At 38.7% G+C, this 12,070-nt stretch overlaps 1 pseudogene; it reads left to right on the top strand.

Moving 5' to 3' along the window:
* The first annotated feature begins 774 nt into the window (after window positions 1-774).
* LOC150018281 (olfactory receptor 56B4-like) lies at window positions 775-1,726 on the top strand (annotated as a pseudogene).
* Window positions 1,727-12,070: the final 10,344 nt, after the last annotated feature.

Raw genomic sequence — 12,070 nt, 5'->3', positions numbered from 1 at the left:
TGGCTACTTACAGTGAAAAAAAAGAAATTTTGGAATCACAAACATGAGTTTAATGTTCTTACTATGCTTATTTTTTAACATGTGCGTGTATTACATTCAAAATATCAAAATACTGTTAAATTAAAATTTTAAGATGCTATGTTCCTTGCATGTATCACTTTTGTATATTTTTGAAATTCCACTCTAAAAATTAATCTGAAAATTAATATATTAGTTAGTAATTTATGACATAGTCAAATATAGGAGTATTAAGTGGTTGTTAAAATGAAGAGTCCACATTGCTTAATGATACTGAAAGTCATGGTTCACTTGTTTATTCATGCAGTTATTTTTTACTGAGCACCTCCTTTATGTCTTAGAACATATTGCTAAAAGACAAAGGCAAGATAAAAATTATCTCCATATGATGTAAAATAATTAAACATAAAATTTAAAATGGGAGTGAATAAACCAAATATTAATATTTGTTATCTGTTGGTGATAAGATTTTGTTGATATACTTAGACATGCTTATTAGGCACAAGAGAGGTGATGACAAATACCTATTCCAACCTTTCCATTTAGAACAAATTTTGGCTTTCTTTATTGCTACTCTGTGGAATATTTCCCAGAATTAAAACAAAACAAAACAAAAATCAGTGATGGTCATCCACAATTAAATAAATTGGGTCATTACTGGGAGTCTCTAATTGAGACCCTTAGCTGAACTTACAAATGCAACCTCCTTCCTATATCAGTTTCGTGGACAGACCCTGAGAATGAGGCACCTGTGCCATGGATACCTCCACCAGTGTTACCAACAGTTCCAGCCTCCATATTTCCCAGTTCATCTTGATGGGGCTCCCAGGCACTCCCAAGTGGCAGCACTGGCTCTCCCTGCCCCTGGTGCTTCTCTGTCTCTTAGCTCTTGCTGCCAATCCCCTCATCTTGACCACCATGCCACATGAGTCCACACTACATGAGCCCATGTACCATCTTCTGAGCATATTAGCAATCAAGGACATTGGCTTGGCCACCACCATTATGCCCAAGATTATGGCCATCTTCTGGTTTGATGCCAAAGCTATCAGTATCCTGGAATGTTTTGCTCAGATGTATGTCATCCACTGCTTCATTTGCAAGGAGTCTGATATCTTCCTCTGCATGGCAGTGGACAGATACATAGCCATCTCCCACCCCTTGCGATACCTCTCCATAGTAACTGAAGCTTTTATGGTCAAAGTCATGGGATTCATGGTGCTCAGAAATAGCCTGTTCCCCATCCCAGTGCCTGTACTTGCTGCCCGAAGACTCTACTGCTCCAAGAATGAAATTGACCACTGAGTGTGCTCTAACTTGGGGTTATCAGCCTGGCTTGTGATGACATCACTGTGAATAAATTTTACCAACTGATGTTAGTGTGGATCCTGGTTGGGAGTTAGATGGCTCTGGTTTTGTGTTCCAATGTTCTAATCCTTTTCACTGTGCTGAGTCTGAACTCAGCTCAGAAGAAGCAATGCCCAAGGCTCTGAGCACCTGTAGCTCCCACCTCATCCTCATCCTCTTCTTCTACACAAGTATCATTGTTGTGTCTATCACACACCTTGTAGAGGAAAAGATTCCCCTTATCCTTGTACTCTTTAACATGGTGCACAATGTCATCCCCCCTGCTCTCAACCCCATGGTCTATGCCCTCAGGATGCATGAGCTTAGACAGAGCTTCCAGAGGCTGCTTGGGTGGGTGTAGAATTCTATGCCAAGTAACATCACCTTTAGAAAACCATATAAGTGTTAGAAAGGAAGATTGTAGCTCGGAATAAGCCTGGATGGTAAAAATATATATATATATGAGAAAAAATGGACAATAACATCAGGAAAACTGTGAGCCTCACTAATAAAAATAGGCATATGAAAATTATGAAGAAATTTTCTATCAGTGAAAATAAATAAGATTAAAAAATAAAATTTTCCAAGCCATTGTTGCCACTCAGAGATTGACACACTTATACAGCTACCATACTTAGAGCTATGATATACACATTGAAAATATCATTTAATTGTATAGTAAAGTTTTCTTCTCAGGAAAAGAAGAAGATGGTCTAAAAAATGCCCTAAAATTTAATTCCAAATAACCAATTATTTCTATGTAAATTAATTTTTAACATTTACACACCTAACAAAAATGCATAGTTCTGAGTACAAGGATCCTGAAACATGTTCCTGTTGTACCTTCTCTGAGCTTATTACACAACTCTGTGCATAAGATGCTTCAATGCTTAATACACACTTCATTCATGATACAGTCAGTCAAGAGGCACAGGTGTGCTGAATCCTATGTATCACAGAAACGATCCTGGATCATAGTCTGGATAATGATCTCAGGAAGTTTGCATATGATTTCACCTTGGAGAACAACCTCTTAGAAGCAGCACTGGGACAGAAGCAATGTCAGAAATCATGAGCTCATATACTGCTGATGGGAATAAATATGGGGGCAGTTGTTTTAAAAAATAATCTGTTAGCTTCTTGAGTGGTTGAACGAGAGTTACCATGTAACCCAGCAATTCCACTCTTAGGTACCTACCTAAGATAAGTTGAAAACATATTTCCACACAAAGATGTGTACATGAACATTCATAGAAACATCATAATAGCGAAAAATTAAAACAACCAAATTAACTTCTTAAAAACATACAATATTTTTGGCTCTTTGAGGTCATCATCAATTTCTATGTGATGTTGAAACAAAAATTAAATTACAGTATAAGAAGTATGTAAGAGGTGAGGATGAAAAAGTGACATAAAGGGTTTGCTCACAACATTCATGAAACAGGAAATAGAGGCAATCTTTAGAAAGGATATGGAGTAAAGAGATATGTTGAGATAGGGAGACTACAAAATATCCATATATGGAGAGGCACTATTCATCAAACAAGGGTGAATTCATCACTGATGGTGCTGGAGTAAAGAGCAGTTCATCTGGTGGGCTGTCCCAGGACTCGAGTTCAGTGGATCTGCTCCCAGACATACTTAGCTAACCCCTAAAGACAACATGAGTCTTATTCCCACTGCATGTAAAAAAGACCCTGGAGGATGCTTGGAACAGAGCAAAGAGGGCTTAAAGAGCAGCACAGTAGGCATCTCAGGAATCTCTTTCATTCAGAACCCCAGAGTCCTGGGTTAACAAGCAAGGACAGGAATCTGTTCAGAAAGGCACAAAGCTGAACTCAGGCAGCTGAATCCAGGAAAGCAAAAGCATCTACAAAACGTACTGTAGCCTGAGAGTCCCTTCAAAGTGCCTCTTGAAGTAATAAGTAAACCAGCCAATGAGCCGCATCCTGAGAGGTGATGGAATGGGCGTGCCCCATGTTACCAAGAGTCTGTGCCGCAACTCGCGCAGCTCCATGTTGAAACCTAAGATACCAGAGAGGGGGGCGATGTGGAGATTAAAGGAAAAACACAGACACAAGATTAATGCAAAGTGGGAGTCAGGTGGCCCATTGCCCTCCTATGGAGAGACAATGACACCGGCCTGAGTCCACCAAGTTTATTTATAATGTTCCATTACATCAGCTACTGACATCAGCAGTCAGGAGGTAAAACTAACAAGTGAAATTTCTAAGAGACAAAACTGATGAAAAACTGCTGAGGAAGCTGTAGGCAGCATGTTCTCAGATATCTTGCAAGTAGCTCTTGTTCTAATCAAATAGTCAGGATGTTCCCTGCTCCTACTTTGTTTTCAGCCCCAACTTATCAAAAGGCTACATGTTGCAGATGTATTTAATCAAGCAAGATCTTGCAAATACCTGACCCATCAGCAAATGTAGACAATCAGGCAAGACCTTGCAAATACCTGATACCGGCCAAGCAAGTTGGCCTTCCTTTTGTAACTTCAGCTTTCACCATCCCCTACAAGTCTGTCTTGGGCTCTGAGTTTGATTATATGTTTTATCTTTTGTTTCAATGTTTGGCTTTCTTTGTTGACCTTTATTACCTCCCTTCTCTAGGGCTCTTCACTTTTTCAAGTACTAAAACCTGTGATTAGGAGACAGGAGAGAAATGAGGCTGAGTTCTAATATTGTCAGTGAATAAATAATAAGCCAAGGGATCTAGAGTAATGAATTCTACATCCAAGATTCCCAGAACAAAAAGCAATTGCAAACAAAAGACTGCTTTATTAAATCGGGTAGGAAAAAAGACATTGAAAAGTCATCATACTTAATGTAAATTATAGCTGAATTCTCATTAAATTGAAACCCTCAAAATTGAAAATGTTTTTGATCATAATTATTTTACAATGGTTATGTTTCTAACCATTTTATAGAGATATGAAACAAAAAACAAGATATATTGTTATTTGTAAAGAGGAAAATATTATGTTTCCAATCAACATTTTGGTCTATTTATCAAATAAAATAAAAGTATCCTTGGCAGAATTTTAAGATATGACAATAGTTTAGCAAAATGGATAACACACAAGACAAAATAACAAAACACATGCAACTGAGATATTTAAAATAATAAATAAATAATATGTATTTTTCCATCAGCCATTAATTTGTTGATGTAATACAGAAAAAAACTCACAAAACATCTAAAGGTGGCATAAGTTTAGCAAAGTGGATAAATGCAATAGAAAAGAAAACCAACATAATAACACATTTTTTTAAAGTGAGTTAAGTGTATTTCCATATGTCATAATACACATTGGAATACATAATGCAAAAAACCATATTCACTCAAAACATCACCAAATATAAATAATCACAAGAACAATGCAGAAGTTCAAAATTTTAATAAAATTTTGCTTACAATAGAAACAGAGGAATGGAGGATCCATTTTTACAAATGAGAAACAATAGTATAAACATGTCAACTTCTATTTCAAAATTAATTCACAAACTTAACACGTTTCCAATCAAAATGTAATTTTGAAACTAAACATAGAAATTCTAAGGTTGAGCTAAAAAATAAACACATAAAAGTGTCTTTAAAATTAAAGAGAATAAGAAATAAGAGGAATAGAAATATAAAAATATATTAAATTTCTTATAAAACTTAAAAGTTTTTAGTTTACCTTTACAAAATTAGAAAAAATAGAAACAGTACATTGCTCAGAAGTAAAATTTATTTAATAAAAATTTACTGTGTGACTTAAAAAAGAGCATAATAATCACTTGGTGAGAGATATAGAAGCCTTTGTTCAGTTATTTGAAATAAATTATTTACATACCTCTCATGAAGAGCAAAATTAATTACATGTAAATAAATTGTGTCACGAAACCAAAAAATCAACCATTAAAAATTATACATGAATGAATATTGGCCCAAAATTTGAGTAAAGAATTATTTTCTCTTATTATCTGTTGTTTGAATAATGAGGTGCTTTGAGAATTTGATGATGGCTAAATAGATTCTCTCCCAGAATGATGCAAATGTAGACAAAATTTTTCCATGTCAATTTAGAAAGTTAACAAACTACCACAGAGATGATTCATAAATTCTTGGTTAGAAATCTATTTAAGCTTAAAAGTTATAGAAAGAACATAAAAGAAAAGTAAGTGTGATTTTATTTTTTTTATATATTTTTTTATTATTTTTATTTTTTTGATTTTTCAATTACAGTTGTCCCATTTTTCCCCCATTTCTCTCCCCCACCCAGCCCACCCCTTCTCCCACAATCATATCCCTCCCCGTTGTCCATGTTCATGAGTCATTTATACATGTTCTTTGACTAAAACCTTCCCTTACTTATCCCACTTCTCTCCGTCTCCCCTCCCTATTGACTGCTTTCTGCTCTTTGTTCTATTTAGTTCGTTAGTTTATGTTGTTCTTTAGTTTCCTGTATTAGGTGATATCATATGGTAATTTTCTTTCTTTGCCTGGCTTATTTCACTAAACATAATTCTCTCTAGTTCCATCCATGTTGTTGCAAATGGCAGGAGTTCCTTCTTTCTTTCTGCTATATAGTATTCCATTGTGTAAATGTACCACAGTTTTTTGATCCACTTATCTACAGATGGGCATTTAGGCTGTTTCCAGCACTTGGCTATTATAAACAGTGCTGCTATGAACATAGGGGTGCATAAGTTCTTTTGAATTAGTGTTTTAGGATTTTTCAGGTATAATCCTAGCAATGAAATCGCTGGTTCCAAAGGCAGTTTCATTTTTAGTTTTTTGAGGTAATCACCAAATTTTCCATAGTGGCTGCACTAGTCTGCATTCCCACCAACAGTGTAGTAGGGTTCCCATTTCTCCACATCCTCGCCAGAGAAGTTGTTTGTTGATTTATTGATGATGGCTATTTTGACTGGTATAAAATGGTATCTCATTGTGGTTTTTATTTGCATCTCCCTGATGGCTAATGATATTGAGCATTTTTTCATGTGTCTATAGACCTTCTGTATGTCCTCTTCAAAGAAGTGTTTGTTCAGGTCCTTTGCCCATTTTTTAATTGGGTTGTTTTCTTGATGTTGAGTCGTAGAAGCTCTTTATATATTTTGGAAATCAGCCCCCTGTCTGTGATGTCATTGGCAAATATGTTTTCCTATATGGTTGGTTTCCTTTTCATCTTGCTGATGTTTTCTTTTGCTGAGCAGAAACTCTTTAGTTTGATGTGGTCCCATTTGTTTATTATTTCCTTTATTTCTCTTGCCTTAGTAGATGTATCTGTGAAGATATTGTTATGTGAGATATCTGAAATTTTCCTACCTATGTTTTCCTCTAGGACTTTTATGGTGTCATGGCTTACATTTAAGTCTTTGATTCATCTTGAGTTTATTCTCATGTGTGGTGTAAGTTGATGGTCTAGTTTCACTTTTTTGCAAGTCTCTATCTAGTTCTCCCAGCACCATTTGTTAAAGAGGCTCTTCTCACTCCATTTTATGTTCCTTCCTCCTTTATCAAATATTAGTTGACCATAGAAGCCTGGATTTATTTTTGGACTCTCTATTCTGTTCCACTGATCTATATGTCTGTTTTTATGCCAGTACCAGACTGTTTTGATCACAGTGGCTTTGTAGTATTGGTTGATATCTGGTGTTGTTATTCCTCCTGCTATGTTCTTCTGTCTCAATATTGCTTTTGTGGGAGAAACAAGATGGCAGGGGAGTAAGTGGAAGCTACACTAACCTCCTCCCAGAACTAGTCTGGATTTACAACTTAATTTTGGAGAAATCATCTGGAATAACCAACCGAACACTGACTGGAGAGAAGTCTTATAACCACGGGGAGAGAGAAAAGGCTGCTACATCACAACGTGACCAGTAGGGAGTGCGGAGACGAGGAAGGGCTGGCTGGGCTCACACGGGTGGCAGCTGAAGGGACTGAGAAACAGCTCAGCAGCCAGGGGTTCCCCCTGAGAAGGGCAGGGTCTAAACCCCCAGCTGAGCTTCCCAGCCTACATCAACAGAGTGGAAAGTAAAATAGTATCCAGCTGAGAAAAGCAAAAAGCCACAGGGTTTCTTGCTAGCCAGAAAGAAACAGCTGGAGAAAAAGAGCTCTTAAGTGGATCACATACAAAAATATTTTGTCCCCACTTACCCTGGGCTCAAGCAGAGGGAAGGCAGAAAGGACTGGAAATGCTAGGGGAGAGTTTGGTGTGGTGGCTTTGAGAAGATAACTGGGGAAGCAGCCGACTGGGTTCCAGTGCTGACTCATCCCCAGTACTGTAGGCAGACCATTCCATTCCAAATGGCGTCAGCCTGAGGGGAAGCAAAAGGCCTGCCTACAGGAATTAAGCTGCCACACCCACGGTCTTTAAGCCTGACAGCAAATCACAGATTGAATAGATTAACAACTAAAGAAGCCAAACAAAGGCAGTAGATCCCTGGAAGTCTCCAACAGGCTGCCTAGGCCCAGACTGGTACAGGATCTGAGGCCACCAGGGGCAGATCTGGGAAGTGCAGATCATTCTAAGAAGCACCAACAAACAATAGGAGTCACAAAAATGGGGAGACAGAGAAACAACCCCCCATTGAAAGGAAAGGTAGAATCCCCAGAAAGAGTGCTAAATGAAATAGAGGGGAGTCAACTATCATATATGGAATTGAAAGCATAGATTATGGAGAAGCTCAATGAGCTCATCGGGAACTACAAGGAACTGCAGAGAAACTACAAGGAACTTACTGAGAATTATACCAGTATGAAAAAGGACATGGAAGCTATCAATAAGAGCCAGGAGGAAATGAAGAATACGATCTCTCAGTTGAAGAACACAGTAGAAGAAATTAAAAGCAGGCTAGAGGAAGCAGAAGATCGGATCAGCGAGCTGGAAGACAATGTAGACAAAAACTCCCAGACAATGCAACAAAATGAAAAAAGATTGAACAAGACTGAAGAGGCTCTAAGACAGCTGCAGGACAACATGAAACGTAATAATATCCATATCATAGGAATTTCAGAAGGAGAAGAAGAAGAGCAAGGGATAGAAAACCTCTTTGAAAAACTAATGACAGAAAATTTCCCTAACATGAGGAGAGAAAGAGTCACGCAAGTCTAGGAAGCACAGAGGGTTCCAATGAAGATGAACCCCACAGGCCCACTTCAAGACACATCATAATTAAAATGCCAACATTCAAAGACAAAGAGAGAATCCTAAAAGCAGCAAGAGAGAAACAACTAATAACATACAAGGGAGCTCCAATAAGGCTATCCTCAGACTTCTCAGCAGAAACACTACAAGCCAGAAGGGAATGGCAAAAAATATTCCAAGCAATGAAAAACAAAGGCCTACAACCAAGAATACTCTACCCAGCAAGGCTCTCATTCAAAATGGAAGGTGAAATAAGGAGTTTCCAAGACAAAAGAAGGCTAAAAGAATACATCTCCACCAAACCAGCATTGCAAGAAATGCTAAAGGCTCTCCTTTAAGAAGATGAAGAAACAGAGAGAGACAGAGAGGAACATGAGTACAAAGGGGGAAAATGACAATGAATAAGTACTGAAAGAAAGAAGGAACTTCTACAATTTGCAACAACATGGTTGGAACTAGAGAGAATTATGCTTGGTGAAATAAGCCAGGAAACAAAAGAAAAATGCCTTATGCTATCACCTATTACAGGAAACTAATGAACAACACAAACAAATGAGCAAAATTGAACCAGAGGTATGTAAACAAGGAATAAACTAACAGTAACAAAGGGGGAGATGGGAGGGAGAAAAGGTGGTAAGAAGGGGAAGGGTCTAGTCAAAAAATATGTATAAATGACCCATGGACATGAACAACTGGGTGGGGACTGAATGTGGGAGAAGGGGGAGCAGGGTGCAGGGAAGCAAGAGGGGGAATAAAGTGGGACAACTGTAATGGAAAAACAAACAAAAAAATTTTTAGTGAGGGAAAAAATAAAAATATAAAGAATGGAAATGCAAGTTCAGTGAATATTGGAAGGACAAGGATTTTCCTTCACACTGTATATTTTTCTCCCTTTCTGATACCTCCAGAGTTTGGCATTCTGAAGAAGTAAGTAATGACATAAGTTTCTTTGCATAAAACTAATAAGACCAGTTGTTAATAGAGGTTCTTTTTTTAACTAAGACTTTGACTGGAATGTCATGCCTAAAGGAGACATGCTTGGGCTCTGGTTGTTACCAAAAAGCCCTGAGGAACTGGGAATGACTTTCGAAGGTAATAAAAGTCCACGAGATAAAAGGCCTGGTACCTTGGATGGATGCGTGGTCCATGGCAATCTTTCCAGGGAAGGAATGAAGGTTGTTTTCCTGAAAGATGGCTAGATGGGACCTTAAGGCACAATGGAAAACTAGAAGGACTTGGAAAAGACAGGTGTTTACAGGCAAGGCTGAATGCCAGGTATGTGGTTCTGCTTCTGTGCCTTGAACGGCAGACTGAAGGTCACCCTAAATGTTCCTTGCGTAAGTTCCAGCAAAGCAGAACTAAAGATCATAAGTGATCATTTGCTGCTCTTGTTGTGTTTATGCAAATGAACAGGATAAATTAAAAATGGACTTAATGCAGTCCCTTTAATGACAAGGTGGGTAATATTAGGAGAAAAATCGCGATTCAAGGAAAATCACAATGATCAGTGGTAGACTATAAAGTAGTGTAGCTAACCGTCTTTAAAGTTTCTTTTCATTTAAAATTTGTTTTCATTTGAAAGTTAAACTATGTATGTGGCATTATCAAAGGTGTTTAATTTACAGGCAAGAAGAATGTCAAATACCTTGCAACTGGATGTCTTTCTGATAAGACAGTCCTACAGATTTAGAGACTCGTATGTGGGTTATGTTACATAAATTAACATGTGTTTTCTGTTTTCAAAGGGCATAAGCCTACGATCTCATTACCTGAGTGATTCTCTGTACTTATAGGCCTCACTTAATCCTGTCTGCATTGCTGCCTCCTGAGACTCAATGGTTTGGCTGAACTAAGTGGCTGGGTTGGTGAAGAATGTGGGGTGGTCTGTGGGCTTCACTTTAAAACTGGTTTCTCTTTTTTGTCCTAAAGGCTTGGACAGAAAGAGCCCAGAGGCCTGAGAGGAGGGAAACCTAAAACATTTCCCTCAGCCCAAACTAAGTATAATGGGCAAAAGGGTTTTGGACAGGTGAGATGTACCTGCAACACCTTCCTCCAAAGAAGCCCTTCTTTTCCATAAGGTGGGACATTGGAAAATTAATACCTGTCTTTTGTCATCTAGTGGTTATGGATTGAATGATGTCCTTTAACCCTGTTGCCAAATCTGTTGCCTCCAGAATACAACAAGGATGCCAGCCTGTTAAATCAAGCACGCCATTGTCTGGGGACAGCCAACCAACGTGGAGTCTGCACGATCCTTCCCCATGTGGGAAGGCCACCCTGCCCTCCACATTCCCACTCTTATTAGGAATTTCTGGACCCAAGGGTAGGTAGGACAACGACCATGTCTAGCTTGAAGCAGCTAGAGGAGTTCGAGACCTTTGCCCATTGTCCTTTATAAGATTATAAAGGGTCTTAAGTCTGAGAGGGAGGGATTGTTATTTTTTATTGTTAAAATGATTAATTAATTAATTAGAAAAAAGAAGAAGAAGAATATATGAAAGGGTGAGGCAGGAGAGCTTGTATGTATGACCCATAGACATGGACTTGGGGGGTAATTGTTGGGGGATGAGGGGTGCTGGGCAGAGGGGAGCAAAGGGGGAAAAACTGGAACTATTGTAACAATATAATCAATAAAATATACTTTAAAAAAAAGATTGCTTTTGCTATTTGGAGTCCTTTTTGGTTCCATATAAATTTTTGGAGTATTTGTTCTAGGTCTGTGAAATATGTCATTGGTATTTTAATAGGGATTGCATTGAATCTATAAATTGCTTTGGGTAGTATGGCCATTTTAATGATGTTGATTCTTCCCATCCAAGAACATGGTATTTGCTTCCATTTATTTGTATCTTCCTTAATTACTTTCTTCAATGTTATGTAATTTTCAGAGTACAGGTCTTTTATCTCTTTGGTTAAGTTTATTCCTAGGTACTTTATTTTTCTTGTTGCTATAGTAAATGGTACCCTGGCTGGTTTGGCTCAGTGGATTGAGCGTCGGCTGCGAGCTAAGTGTCGCTGGTTCGATCTTCCAGTCAGGGCACATCAGAGAAGGAAAACTCTGACTCCAAAAAACCTCCGCTGCCTTGCGGCATACCTCTTCAGGGGAAAGGCTAAGGGAGTAAACCCTGACAGAAAATCCGGAGCCGGAGTCCCTAAGGCGGTTTGACGTTGTAGTCAACACCGGCAACTCCTGCGGCACACCTGAAGCCAAGCTGTATTGACTCCGTCTTTCCCTTGGACCCTTCAGCTGCGAAGAGAGGGGGGGGTCTGCTGCATGGGCAACAGCAGACCCTCCATATCACCCTGCCCAGGCTCTGTAGCTTCAGCTTCACTGGAGAGGACACTCCAGCGTCATCGCAAGATGTCGATTCAACACGGGAGGAGACAGATACCGTGTCACTCCTGAGTCGGACTGCACAGCCATTCTCGGCGGTGCAGATAGACTCTTAAGAAGCTACACCATCGTCTCTCGAGACGGACGGCTGCCAATACGATATATAGTAAATGGTATTTTCTTTTTTGTCTCTGTCTCTGATATTTTATTGTTGGTGTACAGAA

Source organism: Furipterus horrens, unplaced genomic scaffold, assembly GCF_987537825.1.
Source record: "Furipterus horrens unplaced genomic scaffold, mFurHor1.1.pri manual_scaffold_2, whole genome shotgun sequence".
Classification (NCBI taxonomy): Eukaryota; Metazoa; Chordata; class Mammalia; order Chiroptera; family Furipteridae; genus Furipterus; species Furipterus horrens.
The sequence above is the reverse complement of the archived record's forward strand: the minus strand, read 5'-3'. Positions and strand labels throughout refer to the sequence as shown.